Source organism: Thalia democratica, chromosome 6, assembly GCF_965202585.1.
Source record: "Thalia democratica chromosome 6, ktThaDemo2.hap1.1, whole genome shotgun sequence".
Classification (NCBI taxonomy): Eukaryota; Metazoa; Chordata; class Thaliacea; order Salpida; family Salpidae; genus Thalia; species Thalia democratica.
Genome location: NC_139170.1, coordinates 53913106 through 53925715, shown reverse-complemented (window position 1 = coordinate 53925715; position 12610 = coordinate 53913106). Strand labels below are relative to the sequence as shown.

The window sequence follows — 12610 nt, the reverse complement described above, 5'->3', positions numbered from 1 at the left end:
AAATTTCAAGATTGCCACACAATAATCAGGGCCTTTTTTAATCGCAGAAACGCTTAGAGCCTTTAAAAATTTTGTTTTTAAGTTCAGGATTACTCTAAATAAGATATATTAAATAATAAAAAACTGATAATAGTTATAGGTATTTTGGATAATTTAGGACAAATCTTATTTAAGACTTTGAGCTAGATATAGTAACATTAATTTGATACAGTATAAATATTTGGTTGATAAAGTGTATATCAAAAAATGCTAAAAATTAAAAAAAAGTATTTGAATAAACTTTATTTTTTTCACTTAGGACATTTTTTGGACAATAAAAACAATTCTTATGACTTAAAGAAATTAAGCCATGAATATTAAAAAAGTATTCTAAATTTGTTAGTTTACGTGCTTAAATTTTTTCTAGACTAAGTTAATCAGTTTATTTGTTTTAAATAGACTAATATCTTTTTTTTCAAAATTGGTCTAAGTACTTTTAAATAATACTCTCTTCATATAGTATAAAATATGTCTAAAACAGTTACTTTTAATTTAAATTAAGAAAATCCAGAGTTTATTGTATATTTTAAGATCTATGTGTAATATAAGAGTATACTTTTTTCTTTATATGCTGGTTTAATAAGCTTATCTTTTAAAATAAATTACAATTTAAATTTTCTGCTAAGCTACACTAAGTTAAGCAAATGTTAGTCTAAATTTCGATATGCTTGTCTATAATTCTAAACTTTATACAAAAAAGTTTTAGAAAAGAAATTTATTTAGATTGTTTAGTTGAACAGTTAATTACTAGTGTGCACCCGTTGCCCCTTTAAAAATGAAATTATTTGAGCAGCTAGATAAAAATTTATTTCAGGTTTGGAAATCACTTAAAAAATTTCAAAGCATTAGTTTCTTATCTTTTCCACTGTCAAGCTCGTAATATTTTATAAAAAATACCCTATTTTGATTGTATTGACTCTAAAAGTTCGACCTTCTAGTTTTTGGCTAATTTTTTTTACGTGGACAAGTTATCACAACAATACATTCTTTTCGGTTTGCGATAATTTGAATAAAGTTTCATGGAGGCACATCTTGACATTTTTCAAATAAATGTAGTAGTATTTTTTTTGTTTAATTAGGATTAGCTCAAACCAAAAGCTTTAAGCTTAAACTACAAGCCATTTTTACTATGATTTTTTTTAAATAAGTTTTTAATATAAAGTATAGACCAAAAGTTTTTTAGGGTCAACTTTCTCAGAAGCAAAAAATAATCGATAATATCACTCATTTTTTTAGCTTTGTACATCTAACTTTTATAAAAAATTCCTTTTATTATCTTAAACAAGGGTAGGCAGGTCAAAAAAGGAACGTCTTTTTTGTGTTTCAAAAGCGATATTTAAAGATAATTTTTTTGAAAACAAAAAAATAGGATATATTATTATTTGAAATATTATCCTTTTAAGATAACATTCAAACTTATTTTAAGTTTTTTCGAGAATGCTTACACATTGAACTAATTGAAACAAAATTTAATGAGGCCCGTTGGCCGCATTTTGCCAATCCCTGGTAAAATAGATCTTAAATATTGAAACTTGTAAATATGTAAAAATAAGACTTTTAGGATATAATATTTAAGTAATGAACTTTTTTAATCTTACATTTGAAGAAAAAAGTAGTTTTAAATTACCTACTGTAAAAATTTGAAACAAATTGCTTAAAATTAACTTAAAGTTAGATTTTAAGTGAATATTTTTGTGCTCATTTAGTTTGCTTATTCAAGTTTCAGTCCTAGGACCTCTTTTATTTCTTATACTTATTAATAATTTTTAAAACAATACTAGCTTGAAAGTATTAAGTTTTGCAACCGATAATTTACGGTATAAAACGGATAGCTGTCAAATTTGAACGAGCGCACAAAATTGCACGATGAAACGAAATTGCACGAAGATACTTTTGCACGAAGGGTCTTTTTTGCACTTAGATATTTTTGCACGGCTCATATCATATCATATTATTTTATATTAATTTAAGTTTGTTTTTTTTTCTTACTTTCACTGTTGCCCATGACCCTTACCCTCGGTCGGTAATTATTTTTTAATTTTTTGTTTTTTTACTATCACTGTTACCCCTAACCCTTACCCATGGTTGGTAGTTTTTTTTATTTAATTATTTTAAACTGTTTTTATTTTTTAATATTCTTTATTTACTTTATTTTATTTTACATTAAATGTTACCCCTAACCTTTACCCTCATTAGGTAATTTTTTGAATATTATTTCTTTTTGTAATAATTTTTATTAGTTGTTGTTTTATTTTTACTATCTCTATTTTTACTTTTCACTTTTTTCTATATGCTTATAATTAGTAAAAAATGTAACTCGTGCAAATTTGGCTTCGTGCAATTTTGCCTTCTTGTAATTTTGTGCACTTATTCAATTTTTTTCTCGTGCAAAATGATCCCTTCGCGCAATTTAGTAATTTCGTGCAGTTCAGACCCGTTCCCATATAAGACATTAAAAAAACACATACTTACAAGACAGTGAGATCTTAATTTTGAATTTCAAAAAGTCTCAAATTGGCTTAAAGAAAATTAATTTAAATTCAGTATAGGTAAAACTAGAAATAATTTTTTCATCCAACTAAAACAATTTTTTGAAAAGTATAAATTTTTGCGTCAAAATAGGTAAAACAGCAGTAAAATAATAAAGAGTTACAAGTACTTAGATCAGGGTTTCCCAATTTTTTTGCAAATGGCCCTCTTTAAAGAAATTAAAAAAGCTATAGCCCCCTTCAACAAGATTAACTACGATAAAAAAAAACACCAAAGACCTTTTTTATGCTTCTTCCAGAATACCTAGGGTAAGTTTCAAATTATGACCTCATGGCTCCTCTGTGGCTCATTTACTGCTCATGGCCCCCCTCTTACCCCTTTGCTGCTTGTGGTCCCCTGAGTATCTGGCATGGCCCCGAAGGGGGCCAGTTGGCCTGCTTTTAGAAACCCTGAATTAGATGTAATAATAGATAATAAGCTAAGTTGGGTGGAACTATTGAAATGGTAAAAGGTAAATAATTAAAGGCAGTTGGTGTTCTTTATAAAACAATGTACTTTTTAAATAAAAAAACTTTTATAACTAATTTTTATTCACTTTTTATGAGTCATACAAAGTATGGTCTGTTATGCTTGGTCAGAACTAAAATAAAAATAGTTAACGAAATAACTGTACTCCTAAATAAAGCAATGGGGACCTTTTACTATAAAAAGTACAACGAGAGTGTAAGAAATTTGAAAGTGACAAAAAAGATAAGAAGTATTGAAAAATTATTCAAATATGAATACATTGGAATTTTTATGTTTAAACTTGTACATAGTTTTTTACCAGTAAATATAAATTATTACTTTTAAAGTAAAACTAAAATACAGTTTACTATCATTTCTAACTCGCTATCATTTCTAACCCGATCACTTCTAACCCGATCACTTCTAACCCGATCATTTCTAACCCGATCATTTCTAATCCGATCACTTCTAACTCGATCACTTCAAACCCGATCACTTCTAACCCGATCACTTCTAACCCGATCATTTCTAACCCGATCATTTCTAACCCGATCACTTCTAACCCGATCATTTCCAACCCGATCATTTCTAACTCGATTACTTCTAACCCGATCACTTCTAACCCGATCACTTCTAACCCGATCATTTCTAACCCGATCATTTCTTACCCGATCATTTCTAACCCGATCATTTCTAACCCGATCATTTCTAACCCGATCATTTCTAACCCAATCACTTCTAACCCGTTCATTTCTAACAAGATCATTTCTAACCCGATCATTTCTAACCCGATTTAACCCAATCATTTCTAACCCGATCAAATCTAACCTGATCATTTCTAACCTGATCATATCTAACCCGATCTTTTCTAACCTGATCATATCTAACCCGACAATTATTAACCCGATCTATATTAATATAATTTTTTATTATTGTTTTAAAATAAGGATTTGTTTTAAAAACAAATTAATCTCAACAAAGTTGTTTTTTTAATGAAATTTAGTTAGTTTTGTTTAAAATAAAATTAAATGTTTAGTTAGCTTTGTTAAAATTTAATTTTGATATACTTTGCCATTGGAAATTTGTTATCCTACACTAGACCCAGGCATCAAAATCTGGGCCAGTTAAACTGAATGCCACGTAACAAAGAGAGGCAAATTTATATACCTTTAAATCAAAACCTATAGTTTTATCTAGTATTTAAAGATTAACAGCAAAAGAATTTAACACTTTTGTATAATACTAATTGACTTATTTATGATTTGAAGAAGAAGGATTAACAATTTTGGTTTTAACTTCTGAATAAGCAAACTTGACATCAATTCTTTCATCGATCAGTGAGTTCCAATAAAACCAAAAATAGCTGCACATTCTTTCAATTTAGAATTAACCTCCACTTTCTTTCCAACAAAAAACCTTCACTTAAAAATTCAGCAACACATTTTGAGACGATTTAGTAAATTATTTCAATAATTTTAGTGCAGCAATCAGCAAAACAGTCTGAATTACGCATTTTTTCATTAAAAGAAGGTTAATGGTTACTTTTATAAAATTCTTTTAGAACATACTAGAATGTCAGAATTTAAACAAACTACATAAGTTCATGAATAAAATATATTCTTGTCCAAACATCAAACGGATATACACATCCTGACTTTTAGAGTTAGGTTCTGTACTTTTGTGCAAACATTTTGTATTTCATTGTTTTCTTATCAATTATTTTTGTCGCTTTGCTAAAGCATAATCTATACAACTAAAATAAATATTATTGGAATTAAGGTACAGACAATTGTAAAAAAAATAAAAAAATTAAGTGCATTGACTGACCACTAAATTTAAAGTCCAAAGCACATTAGGAACACAGGCTAAATAAATGTCTATCGAAAACATTGAAAAACCTTGCATTATTTACAGAGGAAAGGCGCTGCTAACAAAATTAAACTATAGAGTTACCCAAGTTCTACATATTAAATCAATGGTTTATAATGGTTTATTTTCGTTAGGTTTATAAATCAATGGTTTATTTTTGTGTTAATTAATCATTTAAATAAAGTTGAAATGGATTAATTATTAACTGTAGTAAATTAGTTTTAAATAGCATTACGAAAATTCTAAGTCTTCTGTATTTTAAACACTAAGTATTAAGTTTTTATAGTCGTCAATGTAAGAAATATAATGAGTTTTGCAGCCATTCAAGACTACTCCGTACTTTTTCTTTGAAGAGATTATATATGGTTAATATACATTTTTTTAATTATGGAGACCAGATTGGCAAGTTGCATTTAAATTTAAGGCGAATTTATATAAAATACAACTTTTTAAGAATATTAATATCAGTATATATGAAACTCGAAATAATACACTTTTTAAAATTTAGTAATCGTAATTAGTATGGTGGTTTCATTTAAATTATTTTAATTAAGTTTTAAGTTCTTAAAACGAAAGTTTATACTGTTTAAATAGTCAAAAGTAGAGGTAGACGTTTTTCAAAATTTAGAACCTGTCATTTACTACAACTTAAATTTAATTTTCTTTCATTTAGCAAATGGTAATTCATATTTAAAGATTTATTAAGATATTTTACATAATAAACTTAACTATAAAAATTAAGTGTCGAAAACTTATTATTTTGCTAAACATTTAACATGAAAATTTAAAAGTTTTCAAAATTTAAATTGCAAAAACAGCTTCTCACGATTAATAGTAGAAACTTCTTTAAAAAATTTCTTGATATCTTTTAAAAGTTATTGTATTACAGGTTTCAAAAAACACAAGAACTTATAATTATTCAGCGAAAATTAAATATGAAATATAAGTATAAGTTACTTGATTAATTTATATATTTCTAAAATTTATAATAAAATAATAAAATTTGTTTGTGTTGTGAAACTCTAATATAGGTTTATAGAAAATTAGAGGTGAAAAAATCGTTTTTAGAAATTTAAAGGTGCAAAAAAAACACCGTGAATAAAGTCAATAGATTTTAAGCTGGCTTTACTGTAATGAATAAAAAGTAAATATGTTGCGTGTAATAATCTTTTAAAAAATAGTTGATTAAAGGAAACAAAAAACTTGATGTAGTTTTTATAAACTTTTGCTTCTAGTTATACTTAATTTAACTATATTTAAGTTGTTACTCTATTTCAAAATGTTTTTCAGTACTTATTTCGTTTATACTTACATTTCAACTGTTCATAATGAAGTAAATTTTAAAGAACTTTTGTCTACTAAAGTACTAACTTAAGTCGTAATTAAAACACTTTGTATGTTATATAGATTTAAGTGAATGTTTTAAAGAAGATTACCTGGGCGAGATTTGATTAACCTCGGACTTGTTATACAAATAAACATGTCTGTTTAATTGTTCTTGACGTTTTTTGCTTTAGGACCAAGTAGGAATTTATTAATGATGTGAAATCAAGACGCTCAATCGACGTAATATACTTTTGCAGTTTGTTATACGACATAACTGTTTTAATATCTAGGTTATACCTAAAATTCAGGCTTTTACACTTAATATAACAAAAGTATTTAATTTCTACTAGTGTTTTTGTTTAAATTCGATTATCTTAATTGGCCTATGTAAGTTGTATAACAATTTGTAAAAGTTATTAAAATGAGACTTAAAAATAACCTACTATAAATCGCTAATACATTAGTGGGCAATAATACAACATTTACAACAGACTTACATTGTAGTTTTTGAACCGTAATATAAAGGTTATTTGTTTCTGAATATTACAATTGCCAAGGTTTACTTTTAAAAATTTACTTATGTTAAAATTATCATAGTCACGTGAATTATTATCAGATCCAACTTAAATATAGTTTTAAGTGCTTACTTTAAAATCCTACAAAGAATAGTTCATAATATTGTAAAGTAAACGATTTAGTAAATTGTATGTTATTATAGAAAAACGGCTATTAAAGTAGATTTAAAGAACAAAAAAATATGAAATAATGAAAAAAAATTTAAATTATGTGTAGAATGAAATATTAAAAAATAAGGTGATAAAAGTAAATAAAACTTATGTTTAGTTAATACTAAAGTTAAAGTTCATACTAACAATGTTTTTTTACGTAACACATTAAAATTAGAATGTTTCAAAGAAACTAAAAAAAAATACTTTTATAACTTTATGAGACTAGTTAGTTTTTGAAAAAATATATATTAAAATTAAGAAATAAAATAAACAAGTAGAACGGGTTAGAAATGATCGGGTTAGAAGTGATCGGGTTAGAAGTGATCGGGTTAGAAGTGATCGGGTTAGAAATGATCGGGTTAGAAATGATTGGGTTGAATCGGGTTAGAAGTAATCGGGTTAGAAATGATCTTGTTTGAAATAATCAAGTTAGAAGTGATCGGGTTAGAAATGATCGGGTTAGAAGTAATCGAGTTAGAAGTGATCGGGTTAGAAATGATCGGGTTAGAAGTGATCGGGTTAGAAATGATCTGGTTAGAAATGATCGGGTTAGAAGTGATCGGGTTAGAAGTGATCGGGTTAGAAGTAATCGAGTTAGAAGTGATCGGGTTAGAAGTGATCGGTTTAGAAATGATCAGGTTAGAAGTGATAGGGTTAGAAGTGATCGGGTTAGAAGTGATCGGGTTAGAAGTGATCGGGTTAGAAATAATCGGGTTAGAAGTGATCGGGTTAGAAATGATTGGGTTAGAAGTGAACGGGTTAGAAATGATAGCGGGTTAGAAATGATCGGCTCCCCTAAAATACATAGCCATTCAACAAGGACTTCAAAAACCTTTTTTCTAACAAAGATTTAAAAGCAGCAATGGTTGTAAATTACTAGCTTATCAAAGTAGTAAACTTTGGACAGGCCTACCTATTAAGTTAAAAGACCGAAACCAAATTGGAAGGTTCCAGGCTGAACTAAAGGACAATTAGTTATCGATTGACTAATTCAATAGAGTTTACATAAGATGAACAGAAACATTTTTTTTTATAAACACAAGAGTAGTAATCTCTTTCATTCGATTAAGTACTCTTTTTTGATTATATTAATTGTGTTTCAAAATCAGTGGTCCAATCTAGTTTGTAGAAAATTGTAATATATATATATATATATTTTTCTTTTTGTAGTTTGTTAGTGTATTAGTAAACATCTTAATAACCTACATTTTATCTGTGTAAATAAAACTATTAGTCTCTAAACATTTTTTCAGAAATAAAAAGAAAGTATAACAACAAAAACAAAAAGCTGAAATTATTAATAAAATTTAAAACTAGTAGTAGGTTATCTTATTTTACGGTTGTCAGTGTATTTTTATTTTATTTTATTTTATTTATTGATTGAGCAACATTTTTTTTAAAATAAATACGGCTTTTTAATTTTTTTTTTGAATATTGCAGCTTTATTTTATTTATTTCTTTTTTATGTTATAACTTTAATTTGTTCTCACTCATTTTTAAATAAGTTGATAGTAAACTAGAAACTTTAAAATCCTTTTAAAAAAAAGTTCAAATTTATTTATTCATTAAATTTTATTATTTTCTCTTTTTTTTAAATTATATAAAAGTTTTAGCCTTTTGCTTAAATTGTTGATAAATTCTAAAATTAAAAATTTTAGATGTAAAATTAACCTTTTAACGTAGAGTTCAACACATATTTTATGTAAGTACAATTTTTTTTTGTTATTTATTATCAGACAAGTATTTAATGTTGTAAAACTTAATTGTCTCATTTTTCATAGATTTTTTCGTTTTAAAATTAAAATTTTGACTGTAATATTTTTTTATATTTTTTTTCATTTTAAGCTTATTATAATTTTGATAAAGTTTGGTATGCAACTTGATGACCGAAAGTTTGTTTTTGCGAATCCAGATCCTTGAACCAAAACATTTTAAGCACTTTTGTAGTTTGCCGACCCGTTGAACCCCGATGGGTTCTTGAGCACAATGGACGGGTTGGGGAAGATAAAAGGCGGCTCATGCTGAAAGTTGCGGATGAAAATGGATACCATTCGACGCTAGCCCTCCGTTGAATCTAGCCCTCCGTTTATTGCGGTTATTTTTTATCAGGATGATGTTCTCTAAAATTTGAAATCACTCGCTCTGTGATGCAACAAGTTTAATGGCGCCTCCTCAGAGTAGTGGTGAAGTTTAAACTACCCTTTTATGTTAATAAAAGTAAAAGGATACAGAAAAATAAAGATAATTAAACAAAAACTATTTACTAATCTACTACTACACTACAATATTTTATATTACAATATATACAATGTTGTTATAAACGAGAAAATAAACTACTTAAGTAGTCAGAAAATAAAAAAATAGAGTCAGCAATCTTTGCTTGATATTTTAGGAGATATTTCATACATTCATTATGTAGTCATATAATCTAGTACGAACATTTAAAAAATGTATAATCATTGACTCATAACAAATAGTACAATGACGTTTTTGATGTTTTAAGTAAAAATGTATTTGATTGAAATTTATGTTATGCCGAATACGATTTAATTGTTTTTGTCGAAACTCTTTCAATCACTTATAAACGCTATTGCACGTGGGATGAACGTGTTTGAAAAACGACTGAATATAATTAGTAAAAGACTAATTACGTAAGGCGAAAAACTCAATTAGTTTAACATTTATGCAGAACTTTACAGTGTGAAAGATCTTCGTAGCAACTTGATGCTAAGTATCAGTCTTTTTTCTAATTTACAACAATTGTAATCGAAAATTGATCAGCAACGTTAAGATATTTCTATATTATACTAATAAATATTTTTATGCTTCCTAACGCATAACTTTTTAATAGTTATTGGCGGGCTATAATTTTGAATTTAATATGTTGAATCATTAAATTTATAGGCTTGGTATATATAATCGTATAGCAGTCAACTTACGACTAGTAAGAGTATCACGTCATTAAACATTTTAACATTTTGACAAGTTATTAATGGTGAGTTAAAGTTTAACTCCTAATAAAAAATAGTAAATTCATTTAGTTATGTCACTAGAATCATAAAAAGTACAAAGAAATACAATGAAATAAGTACAATAAAAATAGATGAATCGACATTGTGGACTTACACAAATACCTTAATATAACATATACACAAGAATCGTGATCTTTTTGTAAACTATGGATGTAGGTACATTTTATGATAAACTCAACTTATACTAAATAGTTATAATAATGATACTTAGGGCTACGCTTGGCATGACAATGAATAAACATGCTTTATTAAAGAACAATTGAGAACACTAATAAAAATATTAACAACATCATACTTTAGAAATTACTTTAAATGTAATCAAAATACTAAACACGAAGCGATCTAAAAGGAATATACTTTAGAATGTATAAAACGACATAGGATTTAACTACATAGGATTTAAACAACATTTAATATAATAAACAACATTATTAAACAAACACTTAAAATAACACAAGAAAACAATATAAGTGTCTATTCAACATCAACAACAACTGCAGCAGGCTGTGGCTAGAATCTCCCTCTTGCTTTCTGTAGCTGGTTTATATAGTAGCGTTTTTAATTTTTTGCAATATTACCATCAGTAATTTCTTGTCTGCACTTTATTTTCTCCTTTTGTTTACTGTATTAAACTTGCATCAGTATAAAACTTGACCTTGCGAGATTTCTCTTCACCGCTTGAATGAACAATGATTTTAGCCCAAAACTTCCAATCAAATTTAAACAGTAATAAAGTTAAGTTCCTTTAAAGTCCAACAATTTTTAGAAAATTAGTTTTCAAATCAACTAATGGTGAAAAAAGGTTACTGGAAACTTAAACTTTACTAATTCAAATACAGTTATTTTAGTCTTCACATGATCAGTTAATAAAAAATACTTTTTATTTTAGTGAACAGTTAAGTTTAGAAACAAAAATTGATAAATTTTACATAATAAAAATTATGTATTACTGATTACATTAAGAACTTTTAAACACGTAAATACAAAAACAGGAAATTTCAAAATAAAAGTTAGATTTTCAATCGACAAAGTATAAACAAGGTAATATATTATATATTGATGTTTTATAAATAATGTTTTTGACTTTTCGTGCATTTAATTCTTACCTCAGAAATATTAACCATTTAAAACTTGATAAAACTTTGGTTTAGTTTTGTGTAAAACTTTCAAGGTTAACTGAATATAACTTTTTTTTTGTGGCTTAAGTATGATTTACTTTATCATAAACATATTTTGTTTTTAGTTTTCATTATTAGTAACTAAAAATGAAAACTTTTAGTACTAAACCGTAATGTTTGTTTTAATTCTCAGATAAAATGTTTTAGTAGTTTTTTATACCTGTCTATATTTAAAAATAGATTACGTCTAATCGTAAAATCTAAAAAAAAGTTTTGCTAAGTTAAGCATTGTATTTGAAATGTTACGATCAGTATATTAAAACAGAAATCTAAAAACTCATTATTTAATTAATTACTCCTGATAGAAAAATATATTAGCTTGATCTATGAATCAGTAATTGAAATTTAAAAAATATTTTGTAGCACAATACTACTTATATTTTAAAATTTTTTTGTTGCTTAAGAATTAGTTTAAATGTTATTTCAGTTGGAACGTACAAAGAAACCCAAACAATCAAAAACCAACCAGAGGAAAATTTCCTGCCAAAAGAAACTCTGCCAAGGATTACAAGTAGCCTGCGAAAATTCAGAGAGGTTCGAAATACCTCACGGTTACCGCCCTGGAACCGTGGCTCTACAAGAAATCCGCGAGAAATACCAGAAGTCTACCGACCTGCTCGTCAGAAAACTGCCTTACCAACGCCTCGTCAAGGAAATTTCCCACGACTTCAAAGCCGACCTGCGGTTCCAAAGTGCAGCGATTGCAGCATTGCAGACGGCGGCCGAAGCTTACTTGGTTTCCATGTTTTGAACGCCAACTTGTGCGCCATCCATGCTAAGAGAGTGAACATCATGCCGAAAGAAATGCAGCTTACGAGGCGCATTAGAGGCGACTTGTATTAAAATAAACGGTCCTCATGTTGTGCTGTGTTCTCAAGACATGTTGTAGAAACCAATATATTTTAAAACTTTTTTAACGGCACTAAACTTTTAAAGAGCTTTATCAGTATGTCACGAAAAATCTAAAAATGTTTATTTTTAATAAAGACGTGAAGCCTGATGGTGTATAGTCGTCTAATCATCAGCACCTCCTAAACAACCCTGTTTGTGCTGAGAACTACCTGGATAACAGGTTCGAAATTTATCCCCAGCTAGAAACACCTACCATCTATCAGTTCTAGAATCTTTGTTTATTAGAACTCGCGTTTCAAAAATTTGCAAACAAAAAGATTTTTACAACTTAAAACGTTATAAATAGCGTAATTTTAGTAGTATTATCAATGTCGTTTTTGTCGTATTTTTTAATGTGCTTCTAATTTAATTAAGTTACAGGTAAACATTTATACTATTTTAAATGTTTTTGTTTTAACAATTTTGTCTTATAAATTACTTTAGATTTGCTTACTATAACTCAATTCAATTTTAAACTTTTTCCAAACAGACTTTAATTCTTTACGACGTAACTGTTTTTAGCTGGACTTTTCAAATTCATTGTATGTAA

At 27.3% G+C, this 12610-nt stretch overlaps 1 pseudogene; it reads left to right on the top strand.

Moving 5' to 3' along the window:
- The window catches only part of LOC145839236 (uncharacterized), a 42564-nt pseudogene extending 30552 nt beyond the window's left edge, over positions 1-12012 (top strand).
- The last annotated feature ends 598 nt before the right edge of the window (positions 12013-12610 follow it).